The sequence below is a fragment of the Octopus sinensis genome, linkage group LG2 (assembly GCF_006345805.1).
Source record: "Octopus sinensis linkage group LG2, ASM634580v1, whole genome shotgun sequence".
Classification (NCBI taxonomy): Eukaryota; Metazoa; Mollusca; class Cephalopoda; order Octopoda; family Octopodidae; genus Octopus; species Octopus sinensis.
In genome coordinates, this window is record NC_042998.1 from 149,645,614 (window position 1) to 149,651,953 (window position 6,340).

Below are 6,340 nucleotides of genomic sequence, written 5' to 3' on the forward strand. Positions count from 1 at the left end.
GTGCTAACTTATGTAATATACGTGTGTATAATTTCGCATATGTAAACAGACGCAGACATATTTATATATAGACGTATATAGAAACGCATATATCAATGTGAGTACACACACACACACAGGTATATATGTATATATATTTGTGTGTGTATGTGTGTGTATACATACATACATATATATATATATTATATATATATATATATATATATATATATTTGTGTGTGTATGTGTGTGTATACATATATATATATATAATATATATATATATATATATATATATATATATATATATATATATATATATATATATATATACACATTTACGTATGATATAGATATGTAGTTAAATATTTTCTGGCTTCTTCCATATGACCACCAATTCAATATTGACTTTCTTCATCCAATATACACAAGTTTTCCGTCAGACTTTAACTTCGTTTATAATATTTGAAAAATATATCTATCGAGAAAATTCTATTAGACATACAATCCAATTACTTTACTTCTAAATTATTATACTTGTAAGTTGTGACGCCATATATACATATGTGTATAAAACGTTATAACCAGTTTTTTTTTTCTTTTTCTGTGCAGTTTGTTTTAATGTATAATTTTTGCCTGTTTATTTGCGGATATATATATATATATGAAGAGTAGGAAACATTTCTAACCGTGATCAAAAGCGAGTTTAAAGTTGCAACCTTTTAGAATGGAAATATGTGTCCGACAACAAAAGTACCATTAGTTTCTATCAAATTTGATGCAGTTTGAATCACATAGATTCTCTCCCTTAGGTTGTGTGTGTGTATGGGCGTATCTGCGTGTGTATATGTAATGCGGATGCTGCTTTTGATTAGTTTCACTCATTTGACTGCGGCCATGCTGGGGCATCGCCATGAAGAAGTTTTATTCGAATGGATCAGCCCCAGCACTTTTTTTCTTTCTAAAGACTGGTACTTATTCTACTGAGTTCTTTTGAAGGTACATAAACAAACCAACGCCGGTTGTCAATCAGTGTTGGGAGACAAACACAGACGCAAAGAATCACATATACATACATGCATGCATACATACATACATGCATACATAAACACACGCGCACACATATACGATAGACTTCATTCAGTTTCCATCTACCGAATCTACTCACAAGGCTTTGGTCGGCCCGAGGCTATAGTTGAAGACACATGCCCAAGGTGCCACGCAGTGAGACTGAACCCGAAACCTTGTCACTGAGAGACAAACTTCTCAACATACAGCCTCACATGTTTTTATGCGTGTGCAATCACGCTGTTATAATTCTTTCTGTTAATTTGTAGGTTCTTAGTAAGAAGAACTATCAAATAGGGAACACTTAGTAGATTAAGTCAAAACCAATGGGTTTCTTCCCTGTGAGTCTGTAGTTTAGGAATCGAATGTAAGAGTCAAGATAGTTCGTATAATGATGACTTTTGGAAGGCTTTGTCTTCTGCTTCATGAACAACTGTAGAGCATCTTCTTGGAGCCAAACAGATTGCAATATATCGAACGACCTGCTATTTTTTGCAAGATAGCGATTACTCACAGCAACCTAACACATAAAAAAAAAAACTTTACAGAACATACTGTAAACGATTCAGTGAGCTCTGGTAGTCGATCATCAGAAGTATTCTTAGGACATAATCCATGCTGAATATGGATTACATTTTGGAACACGCCTACCACATTGTGAAGACTCAGCTGTATTTCTCAAAGATGAAGGATTTTGGTAAAACAGAGAATTTGGGAATATGGTTCTTTGATTGTTTGTAACCTAGAAGTGCAATCGTAGCGGTCAACAGGGTCGCATTCGAAAAATCTTTGGCAATAATTGAAAGGTGTTAGACAGAGAGAAAAATAAACACTCTGTCATACTCACCATCTGTGCATTCGACACTGAAGAGATACTAAACCTCAAGACAATAAGATGACATGCAAATTTGTTTAATAACAATTTGCTGTAATTTAACGTACAAAATTCCAGGCCTACCCATATTATAAATGAATTCCCAACTAAGTCTATTTTCACCCCACCAAACATTGGAAAAAAATTCAGGGCTATAAGTATGTTCGTTACTTTGACAGAGAAATGCTTTTAGATATAGGTACCTCAAAACATAAATAGATTGTTGGCAACCTATCAGCTCAAAGCACAAGGTATTTAGTACTTTTACCAACGCCCACAACATTGGTCTTATAGCAGTGCTAGTTGATTATTCTAACGAATTAGGAAAACAGCAGTTGGACACATTTTGAGTGTCCAATTCAAAATACAAGCCAACACAGAAACCGTAACTAGGAACATTCTTCAAGGACCTTACAATGTATAGTTTCTGTATTCTGGAATGCTGACAGATAAATAAACCATATATCTTTCATCTTTTAATTGTTTCAGTCATTGAATTGCAGCCATGCTGGAGTACTGCCTTGAAGGGTTTAGATGAACAAACTCCCGTGTATAGTTTTTAAAGTCTGGTACTTATTTGATTGCTCTTTTTGCTGAATCGGTCAGTTATGGGGATGTAAAAACATCAAAACCAGTTGTCGAGTGGTGGTGGAAGACAACTACAATCACACACACACATATATGTATGGAGAGAGGGATTATATAAATATATATGTACATATATATATATATATATATATATATATATATATATATATATATATATATCATCACAATCAAGGAACCGCCCATAATAGGCCATTCCCCCCTATACTAGAAATAACAGCCAAAAGCTTTAACAACCGCAAAATAACATCAATTCCGTAAACCAGGAGAAAATTTAAAAACATTTACCCTGTAATTTCTTATACGATGCACACCGTTTCATCTACTGTTTAATGGTAAACTACCTGATTAAATTAAATCAAGCCAATCTACCATAGGCCCTTAGATTCATCAGTAAGAAATAGCCAAGTCGGAACAGATATTTTTCACGAGGCATTCCCGTCCGTGCCTCGGCAATATCTGACCTAAAATTTTCAAATCATCGCACTCGCGCGAGTGCGAGTGCGAGTGCGATGATTTGAAAATTTTAGGTCAGATATTGCCGAGGCAGGGACGGGAATGCCTCGTGAAAAATATCTGTTCCGACTTGGCTATTTCTTACTGATGAATCTAAGGGCCTATGGTAGATTGGCTTGATTTAATTTAATCAGGTTAGTTTACCATTAAACAGTAGATGAAACGGTGCATCGTATAAGAAATTACAGGGTAAATGTTTTTAAATTTTCTCCTGGTTTACGGAATTGATGTTATTTTGCGGTTAAAGCTTTTGGCTGTTATTTCTAGTGGGTGAATGGCCTATTATGGCCGTTCCTTGATTGTGATGATATATATATATATATATAGAACAGTAAAACAATTTATAGAATATATAAGCGTGGTTGTGTGGTAAGAAGCTTGCTTCCCAAACACAGTCCCTCTGCATGGCACCTTGGGCAAATGTCTTGTACTATAACCTCGGGCCGACCAAAGCCTTGTGAGGGGATTCGGTAAACGGAAACTGAATGAAGCCTGTCGTATATAAATATATATATAGATGTGTGCGTGCGTGTGTGTGTGTGCGTGTGTATTTTTGTGTGTGAGAGTGAGTGTGTATGTGTATTTCTACGTATGTTTGTGTTTGTCTCCCCACATCGCTAGAAAACCGATGTTGGTGTGTTTATGTCACCGTAACCTAGCGGTTCGGCATAAGATACCGATTAAATAAGTACTAGGCTGAAATGAATAAATCCTGTGGTCGATTTCTTCGACTAGAGGCGGTACTCCAGCATGGCCGCAGTCAAATATCTGAAACAAGTATATATATATATATATATATAAATCAATAAATGATGGGGTTGTGTTGACCGCACGTGGAGAAATGATAGGCGAAGAAAATTTATAAAAAGGCAGAATGCTAAATTGAAGGTAAATTTTAATAAAAATGGGTGTATGGAAAATCTAAAAAATCAAAACAATATTAACACCAATCGGTTTTCATCGCAATGCAAATTTTCAAGAATTGAAAGGTGAAAAGAATTTTTTTTTTAATTGAGGAAGGGGAAAAAAGAAATTTACAATGTTTTTTTCAAAAAATAATAATAAACATATACAAAAATTAAAAAATAGGTATACCGATACATTGTAAAGTCTTTTTGTGTTTTGAGTTCAATGATAGTCCTTGGAAAAATTTCCTTGGAGGATTAAGATCCATGTGATTAAACGTGGTGCTTAGTTTAGGGTGTTTGTTAAAATGAATGTCAAAACAGGAAATGGGGTAGGAGTTATCCAGTTCCTATGAGTAAGGGGAGACAACTCTGTGGATTTTATGCTCTTCAATTGGGATTATAAATTTTTTGACAGATAGGATGTTAGAAAAAAAGAGTGTGGTCATCGTGGAGTTTGCATATTAAGATGCGTGTATATATATGCGTGTATATAAGATGCGTGTATATATATATATATACACATATACATATACATACATACATGCATGCATGCATACATACATACATACATACATACATACATACATACATACATACATACATAGGTTGTCAAGTATGAAATCTGTAGAAAAGAAAAAACATATTCTTAATGTTTTGTAAATGCAAGGAATAGTTTTATTCATCAACGTATGCACCCATATTGTCAATACACTTTCAGCGGTAGCTTGTCCAGCCCGAAAGTGTAAAAGCCTGATAATCTAGAGTCAATAAAATCTTGGAAGGCCTGTTTTACAGCATCGTTAGAATAAAAAATTTTTTCCTATATAAAAGTTATCCAAATTCTGGAAGAAGTGGTAGTCAGGGGGGTGGGGCAACATCAGGTGAGTATGGTGGATGATGGACAACTTCCAACTCCACCTCCTACAATGTCATTTTTGCGATGTGTGGTCTGGTGTTGTCTTGCAATAAAATAAGAGTGGATCTGCTGACTAATTTAGGTTGTTTTTTTGTAAATTTCTGCATCATTAGGTCCAGTTGGCTGCAGTATACATCATCCGTGATTGATGAGCCAGGTTTAATAAAATCATAATAGATCACACGTGCACCAGACCACCAAACACACACCATCAGCTTCTTTTGGTGAATTTTGCTTTGTGGATTCTGTTTTAGTGGCTCGTCTTTGTCCAGCCATTGTGCTGAACGTTTACGGTTGTTGTATTGGATCCATTCCTAATCACGTCACAATTCGATTCAAAGATGATTCATTTTTGTGACGAGAAAGTAGTATAGTGCAGGCTTCCAAACGTTGCTGTTTCTGGTTTTCATTGAGTTCATGTGGAACCCATTTGTCCAAATTTTTCACTTTACCGATTTGAACTAGGTGAGTCAATATTGTTTGCTTGCTAACACCAAACAACAACGATAATTCATGGTCACTTTGAGATGGATCTGACTCGACGGTGGCTTTCAGTTCGTCATTATCCACCTTTGTTTCTGGTCGAACGCTTTGCTCATTTATGAGGTCAAAGTTATCAGAACGAAATTTTGAAAAGCAATTTGATAATGTTTGCTGTGTAATAACATTAGAATGAAATACACCATTAATATTCCGAACTGTCTGTGATGCTGTAGAAAGAAAGAACTCTTATTTCAAAACTGTATGAATTTCCGTCTTATCTATCACTTAAAAATAGCAAAAAAAAAAAACGATTTATAAATACTTTATAAAGCGCAAAATGAGCAGCTATCACATGTTTACCGTATACTTTACTACAAATGTCGTACCTGGCGACATAATATATATTTTTTTTTTTTGGGGGGGGGGGATTCAGCTCAGAGCTGCGGCCATGCTGATGCACCGCCGTTTCATGCTACACTGTTATTACGAAGAACCTCGTCTAATATGTGGCACTTGGTGAAGAATGGAGTTTGATATAGCTACTCTCATTTGCACATCTTGTCGTGAGGTAGGTTCATCTGGGACTCTCAACAGGAAGATGTCCAGCTTTGATTTAAAAACCGCTACATCTACTTTGTGCAAGTTCCCCAGACTCTTTGGGAGAATATTAAAAAGCTGTGGGCCCTTGAAACCCAGGCTGTTGCAGAAGCTGGTCTTAAAGCGTGATGGCATTGCTGGGATCTTTGGCACTTTGCAGTGTCGTCCCGTTCTAGCATTGGTGTAGCTTACAATGCCAAAATTTGGCACAATTCCTTCCAGGATCTTCCAGACATATATTACTGCATACCTCTCCCGTCTTCTCTCCAGGGAGTAGAGTCTTAGCTGTTTCAACCTTTCCCAGTAGCTGAGCTGTTAATTTTACACTGGTGGGTGACCATAGCTGTGAGCAGTAATCCAGGCGGCTGTGGACGAATGTCCACCAGAGAACCA

The 6,340-nt window shown here is 36.0% G+C and overlaps 1 pseudogene; it reads right to left on the reverse strand.

Annotated features, from left to right (window-relative positions):
- Positions 1 to 1,351: 1,351 nt before the first annotated feature.
- Positions 1,352 to 6,340, reverse strand: part of LOC118762212 — a 32,251-nt pseudogene continuing 27,262 nt past the window's right edge.